The sequence below is a fragment of the Callorhinus ursinus genome, unplaced genomic scaffold, assembly GCF_003265705.2.
Source record: "Callorhinus ursinus isolate GAN/ISIS: 27379988/994484 unplaced genomic scaffold, GSC_fseal_2.0 scaffold1, whole genome shotgun sequence".
Taxonomy (NCBI): Eukaryota; Metazoa; Chordata; class Mammalia; order Carnivora; family Otariidae; genus Callorhinus; species Callorhinus ursinus.
Genome location: NW_027397063.1, coordinates 45,311,623 through 45,326,850, shown reverse-complemented (window position 1 = coordinate 45,326,850; position 15,228 = coordinate 45,311,623). Strand labels below are relative to the sequence as shown.

The window sequence follows — 15,228 nt, the reverse complement described above, 5'->3', positions numbered from 1 at the left end:
CTGCTCCCCCTGCTTGTGCTCTCTTCTCTCTCTCTCTCGAAGAAATAAAATTAAAAAAAAAAGGATGAATGAATAAATGAATGAAAAACTGCCTCAAACTGGTTCTGAGATAGAACCATTTTCTCTCCAAGTTTTGCTTTCCCCAACTAAGTTGTTCCCCCTACTAGTCTGAGGCTCAACAGCCTACAGCCTGCAAATCTGTGTTGGTGTGGCCTGCCCAGTGAAGATGAAAATGAATCTGAGTGACTTCAGAGCAGGCGTCTGCAGTTAAGGCATGATCCCCACTATCTCCTATCCACTTACCCAATGCCCAGTTCCCACAGTCATGCTCTCTGCCTGGCTCCAGCAAGCATCTGCCTCCATATAATTTCTCCTTTAGGACAAGGTCTCAACACTTAATAACTAACAGCAGGCAGCAACCTGAAAAACTTTGTAACATATTCTTTACTACTTCTTTAGGAATTCTGACAATAGCAATTTCTAGTCCAGATTATCTAAAATACAAGAAGAGCCAAATCATTCCAATTTGTGTGACTAAATTTCCAAAAGCTTACCAAAACTAAGTTCATTTATCTGTAAAAAAAAAAAAAAAAAAAAAAAAAAAAGTTAAAATTTTCAAAACATTCAGAGGAAGTGGTGGAATATATTTTTAAATAAAGCAAGATAAAATGGCAAAGCCCTCAACAGTGTGAAATCACCTGCTTATATCACTGGACACAATAATCACAAGCCATAATCAAGGACACCGTTTCTCAAACTTATTTAGCCTTGACAACAAAAAGAAATCCACAGACAACACTGTGAACTGCAGTCTAAGGAATATGGTCTTAATAGCTAAAAAATTCACTGTAGGTGCACATTTAATTGTCAACAGTATCATAAACAGAAATGCAAACTTTAGGACAAAAATCCAATAGTAATTTCAGTTATAAGTTAACTAATCAGACCACCTAGAAAATACACTATTTCTTTCACATTTATCATCTAAGTAAAAAACATAAAAAAAATTTTAATGCTCATTAAGAACTAGCTAACACCTGAGGCTATGTCTACTACTTGGCTCAAGTTTAAGAAACCAGATCTAAAAAAAAACACAATGAAGAGTTATCTCTCAAGAAATGAATTCATGGGGGCGCCTGGGTGGCTCAGTCGATAAGCATCTGCCTTCGGCTCAGGTCATGATCCCAGGGTCCTGGGATCGAGCCCCACATCGGGCTCCCTGCTCGGCGGGAAGCCTGCTTCTCCCTCTCCCACCCCCCCTCCTTGTGTTCCCTCTCTCACTGTGTCTCTCTCTGTCAAATAAATAAATAAAATCTTAAAAAAAAAAAAAAGAATTCATGTGTATTTATCGGCAGATATATATGTACAACAGACTGAATATTTTAAATCAAAGTTCATTCCTGATTAATATTCAAATGCTAATGACTCTTAAAACTTAAAAATTTTACATTTCTCTGCCTATAACCTAAATTCTCTGATGGACAAATAATTAATAATATATAAATAAGCTCTTTAAAATAGATTACTGATATTTAAGAGAACCATGTGGATGAATCATCCTGGCCAAATGATTACCCTCTATTTATTTATTATTAACATTTCTGATTCTACATTCTACATTCCTTAAAAAGAGAACATTTGTTTAACATCAAAGGTATAAGAAAGAGCATTAGAAAATATACCTGCAATTTGATCTTTTATTGCTCTTTCACGAAAATGTCCAAAACTTTTAAGTAAAGTGTGAATCTGACCAATAAGAGTAATTATAGATTGAAATCTGAAGGTTCTGGAACTGCTTAGTTTAGGGGTTACTGACCTCCTCTTTGCAGTAAATACAGTATAACCAAGCATCTTGTTCTCTCGTATCCTCCTACTGTGCTTTAATAACATAATTAAAATAAATTCACTTTTTAGTTTTCCAGAACTGCTCATATATATATATATATATATATATAAAATATAATATATTTCTTATTGTGGAAATATTATTTCAAGTGGCTCATGCCAATTTAGCATCATTAAAATTTATAAATTTTGATAAAACATTTTCTAATGAAAACAAAGACCCACAGAAAAAGAAACAGTCATATTTTTGTAGTACTGAGTTAACTAAAAGAACCATAAATGGAAAGAAAGGCTTCTTATAAACATCAGAATTATCAAAAATATAATAATTTAAAGACTTTTTAATTGTATTTGCTGTCACATATGCAGTATGGGTCTTTTGAGAAGCTATTTTTTTCCACTTTGAAATACAGATATTTCCTTTTTATCTTAGCATAATCAGCTCCCAATTCCATCTCCAGGTACTATGCTGACTCTCTTTTCCTCCTTTCCAAGTGAAACTTTTCGAAAAATTTGCCAACAGCCAACTATCACCTTTTTCTCCCTTCTTACCTGCCCCTAATCCACTGCTGTATGGCAGCTCTCACACCCTCCATTTTTCAAAAATGACTTCCTGTAAGACAACCAATGGCCTATGGACTGTTAAAAGCAGCAGTGGGTTCACATCCATACCTTACTGTTTCCTCCACTTGGGATTACTGACTTGACATTCTCTTGGTTTCCCTCCTGCCTCCTGGCCTGTCTTCACTCAGCTCCTGTAGGAGTTCATGCCACTCCATCTGCCCACTTACAGGCCTTGTTGCTATACTCTCTCCCGCATTTTTGTTTCCTAAAAGCCTACTAATTCAGATTTCAATTGAAACATCACTTCCTCAAAGAAGCCGGCCCTGCTCCTAAAGATTTGGTCAGCTCCTCACTTAAGAGTATTTCTTTTACTACCCAACCCATTCTTCTGCTTTTAAGCATTTATGAAACTTTGAATTAAAATAATGCATAAGTAATTATTTGACATCAACTGTCTTCAGTAGAATGTAAGGTTAAGGGGCTGTGCTCTCTGGTATCCACCACGTAGCATTCTATACATGAACATTTGAAGGAGGAAATGAAGAAACGGAGAAAGGAAGGCAGGGAGGAAGGGAAAAATGTGTTTTGATAATTGACTGACAAATTGAGAACTATTAACTTTGATTCTATAAGGTATGTAAAACTAAAGAAAAAAATAGTAATCACTTCAATAACTTGATTCAGATATTAAAAACAAACTGCAAAATTAGCTGAAGTTCAGAATTAATTATATTTGAGATACTATATGTAAGTTAAAAGTATAATTCATCCCAAAAATTGAAATGACTAGCATGTTTGTAAAAAACAAAAAAGACTTAAAAAAAAAAAAAAAAAGATAGTTCCAGAAATCAAAACTCAAGACTGTTTTGCAGAACCATTAATCTACTCAGGCTCAGCAGAAATCAGGTTATAATGAAGAAAAGCATTAACATATTACTATTATTTTTAAAACATGAATTAACATTTTAAAACTATTCTCAGTGACTCAGTTTGCTCTTAAAAGTAATAAATAAAGCATTAATTACTCCAAAAATCTAGTATCCTGCACTGTTGGTGCAAATCATTCATTTATGCTGTTTCCTTATTCATAAAATAAGCAGTTGAGTTGCTGTTAGGTATCTGTGAGGTTCATGCCTCAGAGTTACACCAAGAAACCTAGCAGAGTAACTAACATCCAAGTCAATCAGAGACTCTACTTCTGAGATTATTCAAAATACAAAAGATCATAGGCTTAAGAAAGCAGAGAAAGTCCTCTGAACAACCAAGATTTGTTTTATTAATACCCAACAAGTTCCATACTTAAAGGCAGGCCTTTCAACTTCACCACATGTTGATTTTTATTTTGATCATTGTTGCGATATGGTTCATTATCTTAGCAGAATCATATAACTGGGCTGCTAACAGTCTCGAGAAGAGTCAAAAAGGAAACAGGATAAAAATGGGGGAATAGGGAAAAAAAAAAGATTAAAAGCACAGATCATTCTCTAAAGAACAGCAACACAGAGCATTTATAGTGTGGTAAAGAGCACTACATATCTCCATAACACATACCTACACCATTCCATTAATCTTAACAGCAATAACAGTGATTTTGAAATACCAAAGAAAGCAAAATTATGTTTATTAAATTCTGTTTAGCAAGGCAGGGAAATTATCATCGTCAAAAGTTTAACATTTAAACTTAAACTTTCAAAGAGTTAAAAACTATTAAAAACAAAAGATTCTAGCACTTAAACTTGCAATCATTACATTTTAACTGGCATTACAGTGCCAGTGACAGAACATTAGCACATTACCTTATTATTTACATGCCAATGGCTTTAAAGTAGAAAATACTAGTAAGACGGTAATACTTATAGTAATAATACTAGTAAGACATTAGTAAGTAAAGAACCATTCACTCACGATTAAAAACAAAAAACAGAGAAAGTCCTCTCCTTTGTTGAAATTCATGTCTGGAAGCTGTCCTAAAATTAGTATTAATTGTTTGGCATTTGGGTGGCTGTGGGTTTTTAAAGATGGCTACTTAACTGACAGGCTAAAACAACTTTTCAATCACAAAGACATAACTTCAATTATTTTATTAAAAAATCAATACTTTAATAAAAAACAACTTAATTTTATAAACATTGTCTGGACACCTGGATGAAACTAAATACAATGTGACTTAGAAACAGAAGAGATGGGTAAAGGTGGTCCAAAGATACAAACTTCCCAGGGGACAGAAAAATATTGTGTAAAAAAGTTCCTAGGAGCACCTGGGTGGCTCAGTCGTTAAACGTCTGCCTTCGGCTGGGGTCATGATCCCAGTGTCCTGGAATCGAGCCCCGCAGGGTACTCCCTGCTCAGCAGACAGCCTGCTTCTCCTCTCCCTCTCTTGCTCCCCCTGCTTGTATGCATGCTTGCTTGCTCACTCACTCTCTCTCTTCACTCTCTGATAAATAAATTCTTAAAAAAAAAAAAAGATTTCTATATAGGGGCACCTGGGTAGCTCAGTCTGTTAAGCGTCTGCCTTTGGCTCAGGTCGTGATCCCAGGGTCTTGGGATGGAGCCCCACATCGGGCTCCCTGCTCAGTGGGGAGTCTGCTTCTCCCTCTACCTCTCTCCCAGCTTGTGTTCTCTCTCTTTCTCTCAAATAATCTTAAAAAAAAAAAAAAAGGTTTCTATACATGCCATATGTGTACTGAAAATTCTTTAGGTTAAAAACTGCACAAATTTTTGCCAAATGTTTCCAAAAGCATACAACAATTTTGCAAAACACTTGCTACCTATAGAAAGTACTTTTTATTTTTTTTTTTAGATTTTATTTATTTATTTGACAGAGCGAGAGAGGGAACACAAGCAGGGGGAGTGGGAGAGGGAGAAGCAGGCTCCCCACCAAGCAGGGAGCCCAATGCGTAACTCGATCCCAGGACCCTGGGATCATGACCTGAGCCAAAGGCAGACGCTTAACGACTGAGCCATCCAGGTACCCCAGAAAGTACTTTAAAAATACTTTTACCAGGTTAACATGAATATTTTATTAAAGAAAAAGTTTGCCAAAATATCTGATGTCCTAACAATCTAAGAAGTGATTGCTTCTTCCTAAATCTTTGAAATAAGGACTTTTTTTTTAAGTTAGAGATCCTTTAAAAAAAAAAAAAGGTATTTTGGCCCATATACATACATATCGTCCTAAAATAAACATGTGCCCTTACAGATGTAGTAACACTGTATACAAATTGATATACTCTAAAGTCTACTTTAAAATGTGTAATAGTGGTAATAATGATATAGCAGAATTCTTTTTAAAAAAATCAGACAACTACTCTTAGAGAACATGGTACAGGATTAAGCATTAGATTTAATAAACTCTATAAATTCTGTCGTACTGCTGATAAACTTCATTCCTTATGTATAACTCAAGTAAATTATTATCTTAAATTTCTGTTTGCAAACAGCTAACTCAAGGATATTAAATACCAAGGATGTATGCAATGTTATAAAAACTGAACAACAGCTCATGCCCATAGCAGAGGAATCCAATTAGCAAACTACTAATTATAATTTGGCATATAATTCCATTCTTAAAGCTACTTTTTAAAAAATCTCTGCTTAATTCCACAATTATTATCTGTCTAGTATGTACAAAGCACTGTTAGGTCCTGCAAGACCAAAGAATGAAGAAAATAAGGTCCTTTCACTGCATACTTGCTAGGAGCAAAGCACAAATAAAGGATCACAGAAGGGAAATCCCCAAATTTTGTAATCTTGAATGAGACTGACCTATATCACCAAAAAAGACTGAGCAGAAATGGAGAAAAGGCTATTCCTTTCCTAGGATGCAGGGAAAATGTCTTAGATTTCTCTTTTATCCACCCTACACTTCAGAACTTAAGTGTGATTACTCTATAAAAGCTCAGTAAATTAAAGTATGATTAAAGATATTTTAAAATAGGGCGCCTGGGTGGCTCAGTTGGTTAGGCGACTGCCTTCGGCTCAGGTCATGATCCTGGAGTCCCGGGATCGAGTCCCACATCGGGCTTCCTGCTCAGCAGGGAGTCTGCTTCTCCCTCTGACCCTCCGCCCTCTCATGCTCTCTGTCTCTCATTCTCTCTCTCTCTCAAATAAATAAAATCTTTTAAAAAATAAATAAATAAATAAAGATATTTTAATATAAAACTAGTAGCTTCCATGAAAAATTAAAAGCTTGGATTAAATTTGCTCCTAGTTAAATATAGATTATTCTTTAAGCAAAATTCATTCATGAATTCACTTATGAATAACAATTAAAAAGGTCAGCCTCAGATCAGATATCAGGTAGACTTTAGGTCTTCCATATTTTAAACATTTATTTGCATTGTTACAGAAGATTAAATCATGAAATTTAGTCTTATTAAAAATATTGACTGTTTAATATTTTAAAACCATGGGATATTTTTTCTTGATAGCATACATGTACCACTCATATTTTTGGTAAACACTTAACTATTCGGAATTCAACTAAAGTTTAGTGTAACTGACATCAAAAGATAATGTTCCTTTACTATAATGAATCCCTTGTGGAAATCTTACATTTGACTCTTCAGCAAAATAAAACAAATTGTTAATATGTATTAATCACATGAATGTGCTAGTATAACAATTTTGAACATTCAACAAAATAGCAAGGATGACAATACTGAAGGAGAGTAGTGAGAATGACAATGGGAAAAATTAACAACAAAAAACCTTTGGATGTGAGACTTTTTTTTTTTAAGATTTTATTTTATCTATTTGTCAGAGAGAGAGCACAAGCAGGGGGAGCAGCAGAGGGAGAGGGAGAAGCAGACTCCCTGTTGAACACGGAGCCCAATGTGGAACTTGATCCCAGGACACTAGGATCATGACCTGAGCTGAAGGCAGACGCTTAACTGACTGAACCACCCAGGCGTCCCAGATGTGAGACATCTTCTGCTAAAATACTAGCACAACAGAAGCAATGTCTCTTAAAAATCAGATAAAAAGGCAATATAATCTCCTGGTAAACTAAACTCTTTATTTTTTCATTTTTAAAAAAGAATGATGCATCAGTAGTCTATTTTTATTACATTAACCTTTCATAATTTCCTATATCTGAACTTGAACTCTATAAATGATACCACGCAGTTAAAATGAACTAGACTCAATTAATTGCCTATATAATGCCATAAGTAATTCAAATTTTACCTAAAAGATTATCGGCTTTTTAAAATCTGCTGCACTGATTGAAAATGGCCTTCTCAAATATAATGCAGAGTTACATGGGGGGAAATTCACTGCCATAAAGATATAATTATATAAGTAATAAAAATACCCTAGAACTTGCCAACTCATGTTCTTAAAACCAGATTTAAAAATTAATTCTAAAGAAAATGATAGTAAAACTTAAAAGATACTCAACCCACCATAGGTACTTCTTAAGGTCCCCGGAGGATATGGAGAATTCAAGTACAGAATGAAGACAGGGCTACAAAGAGGATACGGCTCAACATCTGACTAAAACCTGGCTACAGAACTGGGGAAGAACAAACTATATAAACCGTGAGGACTAAACTTCTTTAACTTCTTCTCTCTGGTCATAAAAGAGGCACCCTCAACATAGGTTAAGTGTCTATGTAGAAAGAAGCATAAAGAAATCTGTTGAGATGGGAGGGACTGCAGCGTATCCATCAACATTTGTTTGAAAAGACCTGCCAGGCTTTCAGGAGTTACACTTAAATAATGTGACCCTTCCAGACAGGACAATAAGGAGACAGATTAGACCCTTCAAGGGATGATTCATCTTCTGACACACGGCAAGAGGGGGATCCAATATAAAGCTCGGATTCTGCATGTTTGCTTAAACGTCTGGACAGCTCTTGGTGTGGCCCTGTAACGAAACCGGTGAGCAGAAGGCACCTACAGTCCCAAGGTGTTACTCAGGAAGGCTTCAGACTGAGCCATAAAACTAACAACTCTTCCAGGCCGACCCTCAAACAAGAACACCTGCCTTCGCCTCTTGTCGGAGCACAGGACAATTCCCAGTGCAAGATGGGCTTTCAAGCCTTTACAAGCCCTGTCACCTGACTCACATTTTTTTGAAGAAAACTCTTAAACATAAGCAGTAGAATGAAACAATGAGAAGCCGATTTTAAAAGCAAAGTAGCTTGGGCGCCTGGGTGGCTCAGATGGTTAAGCGTCTGCCTTTGGCTCAGGTCATGATCCCAGGGTCCTGGGATCGAGTCCCGCATCGGGCTCCCTGCTCCTTGGGAGCCTGCTTCTCCCTCTGCTTCTCTCTCTCGCTCTCTCTCCCTCCCTCTCTCTCTCCGTCTCTCATGAATAAATAAATAAAATCTTTAAAAAAAATTTAAAAAAAAAGCAAAGTAGCTGACTTCCACAACTCTAGGGGGAACACAATGCGAGAAAGTGAGAAAAGACACAGGCAACTCTTCACCAGTCTGTGTAATCCTTCCCTGGTTTCTCACTGCTCCATAAACTCGGTGACTCCCCGTGTGCTCGAGGGCTGGAATAGAAAATGAGATGGTCCTTCAAGCCCCACAGAGTTACTCTATCAGTTACAAAATCTTTGAGGGACCAATATTTAAACAACTGCCTTTCCTATTACCTTGAAAGTCTCAAGATTAATCCACCCCTAGGGGTGCCTGGGTGGCTCAGTCGGTTAAGCGTCTTGCCTTCGGCTCAGGTCATGATCCCAGGGTCCTGGGATCGGGCCCCGTGTCGGGCTCCCTGCTCAGAGGGAAGCCTGCTTCTCCCTCTGCCTGCTGCTCCCCCTGCTTGTGCTCACGCTCTCTTTCCCTGACAAATAAATAAAAATCTTTAAAAAAGAAAAAAAAATTAACCCACCCCGATCAGGTAGCTACCTCCTACAAATGCCTTCTTCCACTCTTCCCAGTGGACCTCCCTCCTGCATTTCAGGGGACAGGGAAAATGTCACCAGTTGGGGACCAGCCCACACTTTCCATGGCCCAGGAAGCAGGAGGGCTTCTTCTCCCATCTGCTCCCCATGAAACTGTGGGGCTGGCCTCACCGGGGGGAGGAAGCACCTCCCAGTGAGCTAAGTGTGCTGTGTTTCTCCCTCCTTCCTGCAGATGGAGGCCAGCAGGGAAAGAGCCTGCTCTAAGGCCAAGAGCCCCTCTGCTCTCTAAGCAGACAGACAGGAAAACGAAAACACGGGAAGCCCCATGCTTCTGGAAAAGGAGAAAGGAGTTAAGCACGCAGGTGCTACTGTTTTCAACATATTATAAAATCCTAACCTGGCCACTAGTACCAGATATTTTTTGTACACACAAAACCTGATGAGAAACAGGGTTCCAATAACTTTACCCATTGACAAATGAAGTTTAAACTCCACCCTATCTTCCAGAATCAAGTCTGTGTCCCCACCGGCTAGAAGGCAGTGTGGTAAAATGTCCTCTCCTGAATGAATTTATATTCAAGTTGCTTTCTCGCTGGAGCTCCTCTGTCTGTTGCCTGGAAACAGGAAACCATTCCCACCTACATGCTTCCTGACTACCCCCCCTCGCCCCCCGCGGTCGGTCTCCCTCTTACAGTGCGATGAATGTACCTGGCCACACTTCCACATACTGTATGTCTTAAAGAAGAGCTGGTTCTTTTAAACAGAAATTTTGCCCTTGGACTGCTTAGGGAGAACATTCACCAGCCAAACAAATTAGTCCCGAAAACTTGAATTACTTGGGCAGCAGAACACCACCCTCTTTTGCCCCATCCCTGCAAAATGTACTTTAATTCAAAGCATTTAAAAATGGTGACTGTTAATCACAAACTTACTAAAACAAATGTGTCCAATAAATAGAAGTTATCCTCAGTTTTTCAAGCTACTGCTTTGCCTCACTGGTATTTCCCTGAAAACCCGACTTTCTTGGGGTAAGGGAGAACACCACCTCTTTAATAGCCCTCATATTTGAATCACCACAGTCACCTCGGTACCCCCTAACTTCAACACCCCACATCACCAGTTGCTAAGCCCTTACGAGGTCTGGTTATTTACCCTTCACTCACTCAACCCTTCCTGTCCGCTCCTGTTGCTACCACTGAATTTTAGGTACCAATTAATTTTCATTTAAGATTATTGCAGCAACAAGAGCTACTGCTGTTATTATCAATTACTTAGAGAATACCATGTGCCAAGAGGCAGAGAAGCCATTCACTATTCCTTTCGATAGTCAATGGGACAGGTACTTAAGTTATTATCCTGTTTTAAAGGTGAGGAAATGGGAGACTTGGGAGTTTAAGTAACTTGAGTGGTCATACACTTAAAGGAAGCCTCAAATTCCTCTCCTTGCAAGACAGAAGCAGAATATCTTTATCTTCCAATCCTTCCTTCTATTCCTGATTTTTTCTCTTCGGAAATGCTTTGATAAATTTAAAACCACAAATGTGCATTTAATTCCTTGCTAGGTGAATCACATTCTGCTTCACACTCACCAACATTACCATACACTGGTCCACCCCCTCCCTCTAGAGAGGAACAGGTGTTTCGGAGATCCTTTTTAGTATTTTAATTAATAGGAGGTATGGTAACAAATTTTATGTGCCTTTTAGAGATGCAGTAAAAAAATAAATTTGTTCTTGTGATTTAATGTTTATAAAGAGCTTTGGGAGAAAAAAAAGTCCTAAGAAAAGTTTTGGTCAGTCCCTTGTAGCCAAAGACACAAGACCCTAATACTAAAACAAAACTCACAAGGTAAAAATTAACTGACCAGAAAGATCAATCCTTTGAATGTTGACTTGTACCTAAAGAATACTGAATGTCAGAAAGTAAATCTCCATCACAAATTTATTCAGCTTATAATTTTGTGCTGTTATATTCTACAGAATGATGAACAAGGTCCTATAGAACTATGAACATTTTCTTGTTCATAGTTCTATATATCCTCTTAAATTTTGGCCTTCGTATGCATGAAATACATAAACAAGCTTAACTATACCATAGATCAAACAAAAAAAGACCTCTAATGCAAAACTGAAAACTAGAAAATTGATCCAAAGTTAGTAAGTTGGTGAGGTCAAGAAATTGAAGTTATATGTTATTGAGAATTTCCAGATAACGTATTCTCTGGTACAAAATATAGGTAGGGTTTTGATTTTTAAACATACTGAAAAAATCACTTATGTCTGTGCCAACAAAACAGTAAAACAGCCATTTAATTCTACCCAGAGGTAGTGTCGTGACTTACCAGCCACCCCAGGGTCAGCATGCCCCTCATACTGCTTGAGCCCCAGTTTCCCCCCACCTGCAAAGGTTAACAATAGCAACCATGACTCTATCAACAGATTGTTCTGCAAATCAAACAAGAACATGCACGGGATGTAAAAATATAGTTTGTTCTTCCCAGCTGTCCATTCCTTGGTTCTTACCACATTTTAAAGAGTCAAACATACAAGAAAGACTTGCATTTCTGGCATATATGTCTACATTTAGAAAACTTATGTTTTCATTTTTATTAGAACTGTGAAGATGTTATGTTACTCAAGGACTACATGCCTATTATAATTGTTTAAATTAGACATAATCACCCACTGAAATCAGGCCAGTGACCAGTACTGTATCAGCAATTATCAAAGATATGATTTTTACTTAGGAAATTTTCAGTGCTGGCAATTATATTTATCTTAAAACCAAAAACCTAAAAGAAATGGATGGATGATGTGGCATATAACAAAACGTAATGAACATAATCCTGTACATCACTTCTTTAGACCGTAGATATCCGTTCCCATCAGATGGTCAGTGTGAGCAACAGTGGTGGCAATTTTGCCAGAACTGAAATATTTGTGAGCTGATAAGTTTTTGTTTTGGGTTTTTTTCCCCCCTAAATGAAAAGCTATGCCATTCACTGTGAAATTTAGACCAAAAACATCTTATTCACCAGAAAAGTGGTAGTATCACACAAATCCTAATCAAACTGTCTGTGAATACTGACAACAGAATGAGAGAATGTCAAATACACCTGAAGTGACATTATTAAATGTGTTCTAAATTTAGTATGGCTTATGGGCACCTGGGTGGCTCAGTCGTTGGGTGTCTGCCTTCGGCTCAGGTCATGTTCCCAGGGTCCTGGGATCAAGCCCCGCATCAGGCTCCCTGCTCTGTGGGAAGCCTGCTTCTCCCTCTCCCACTCCCCCTGCTGTGTTCCCTCTCTCGCTGTGTCTCTGTCAAATAAATAAGATCTTTAAAAAAATAAAAAAATACACCTGAAGTGACATTATTAAATGTGTTCTAAATTTAGTATGGCTTATAATGTGATACACAACTAAATAGTCTATGCCTTCATAAAGTGGTGAGGGAGGGGAGAGGAAAAGGGAAAGACAACTGAGGGTTTTACTATTTTTAATTAAAATTATATGATTAGACAACTAAAGAGGAGAGAAAATTCTTTACAAGAAACTTTGTCATCAAGTTCACTGAGACAAAAATGCTTTGAGGCCTAGATCATCCAGGTAATGGTATTGGTTTTGCCACTAGACTTTAGAAGAGTAGAAACAGTGCATGTTTAATTGCCACCTTCATTTGTAGGTTTGCGTAACTCTGGTTCTATTACACGTTTCCATTTATCTTTCTTTATTTTTAAATCCGAGAACAATTCTAACAGTCAGTGGTTAGCTAGTGTTAAAACCTAGCTGGACATTTGGGCAACAGTAACTATGATAGCACCTCATAGCCTAGAAAGTCCACTTGAATTGGCTTACACTGCCCTCTACAGCCTTGAGTCATCCTTCTGAAAAATAAATCTGTATTTTTGTAATGTGGAAAGACAACACCAAAGTGTCAAGAGATCTTTGGCATTTGGCTTTATCTCTGAATCAAATTAATAGTGGTGACTGGAAAGCTGGATTTTTAAATATTGTTATATACCTTTTTACCGATTTTCATTCATTAAACTCCTAATGAGGAACTTCCTTTATTTCATCTCAACAAATAATTATCATATATGACACTGTGCTAGGTGTTAGGAGTACCAAAATATATATGACATGATCCTTTATCCTTCATAATTTCCAAAGAGCAGCCTAAACTTTAATAGATAATAAAAAATATGTACTTGAAATTGTATTTCTTAAATAGCAATCTAAAGCTTCTATATTGCAAAAGAGAGTGACATAACCTATACCCATATATAATTTAACACAATGTTATCTTGAAGTAAGAGAATGCTGGATTTGAATCTGTAGTTCTCTGTTAGTTGTGTGATCATGGAGTTTACTTTATCTTTCTAGATCTCAATTTTCTCATTTATAAAATGGGGATGTTTATAATTCTTACCACTAGTTTTGGGGAAGAGTAAGTAATAAAATCCTTGAAGCCATATTGCCTTATCATAGTGAGTGTTCAATAAAAAATAGTTATGAAATTATTTTTATTGCCCTTGTTTACATTCCAAACCAAAAATGGGAGACACATGGTGCGAAAAAATGTTAGTGTACTTAAGACAACAAGAGATTTTTTTTTTAAAGATTTAATTTATTTATTTGAAAGACAGAGACTGAGCGAGAGTGAAAGAGAGAGCATGAGCAGGGGAAGGGGAAGCAGCAGACTCCCCTGCTGAGCAGGGAGCCTGATGCAGGACTCGATCCCAGGATGCTGCATCATGACCTGAGTTGAAGGCAGTCACTTAACCAACTGAGCCACCCACACACACCAACAAGAGGATTTTAAAAAGAACTGTCCTGAAAAACCAAAACTGTGTATTTCCTCTAAAATCTACTGAAAATAGTCAACAAAGCTATAACTATGTCTAATCTATAGTTTCATTTTCAAAGCCTACATATTTTCATAAACATTTTATTATTTGTACCTCAGGAAATTTAGAGTTTAGACAAATACACCAGATAATTTTACTAAATCTTGGAGAATACTTTTTATCTCTACTAAACATAACTTACTTGATTCTTTATGTTGTTATTTAGATTTAATCTATGTACATATTGAAGGATCCTAATTGTAAAACACTGAAAAATGGGGTGCCTGGGTGGCTCAGTCAGTTAAGTGTCTGCCTTCGGCTCAGGTCATGGTCCCAGGGTCTTGGGATCGAGCCCCACATCGTGTTCCCTGCTTGGCGGGGAGTCTGCTTCTCCCTCTCCCCCTTGCTTGTGCCCCCCCTCACGTAAATAAATCAATCTTTTTTTTAAAAAAGGCACCAACTTCCAGTATAAGATAAATTAGTGATGGGGATCTGATATGTAAAACGATGACTATGTTAACCTGCTGAATGGTCTATATGAAAGCTGCTAAGAGATAAATCCTAAAAGTTCTCATCACAAGGAAAAAATACATGTTTTTGTATCTATATGAGGTGATGGATGGTAACTACACATATTGTGGTAATCATTTCATATTATATGTAAGTCAAGCCACTATGCTGTACAACCTACAATGTTGTACGTCAGTTATGTCTCAATAAAAACCCAAAGAATCAAAAGAAGTAACCACAAAACAGGAAAGACATGTATGCTATTCAAACCAGCAGAGCAAATAAAGCATAAAACAGAGAAAATTGATCATTACAACAAAAGTCTGAAAAGTAGAAATGAAGAGAGGATAATTAAAAATAAAATCAGAGATATGTTCAGGCTAAATTAAAAAATAAAAAGTAAAATCTAGTTATGTTCATATTCATAAAAGGCACACCTAAAACAAAATGACACACAGATGTTTTAAAATTCAGGGATGTGAAACTGTGCAGCAGGCAAATGGAAAGACAAAGTACATATAGCAATAGTAACAACAGACAAAGAAGAAATCAAGGAAAAAATCATTAAAAGGGATAAAGAAATATTTATTTTGTCCAAAAGACTATT

General features: G+C 37.0%; 1 protein-coding gene across 11 annotated transcripts in view; it reads right to left on the bottom strand.

Moving 5' to 3' along the window:
* The window catches only part of BBX (BBX high mobility group box domain containing), a 272,926-nt gene that overhangs the window by 211,489 nt on the left and 46,209 nt on the right, over nt 1-15,228 (bottom strand). The window contains exon 1 of one of the 11 annotated variants that reach the window (XM_073892928.1): nt 8,781-8,884. The exons of the other annotated variants lie outside the window; for them this stretch is intronic. The gene's annotated coding sequence lies outside the window, so the exon portion shown is untranslated. Of the gene's footprint in view, nt 1-8,780; nt 8,885-15,228 lie in introns of those variants that run through there. 11 annotated transcript variants of the gene reach the window in all.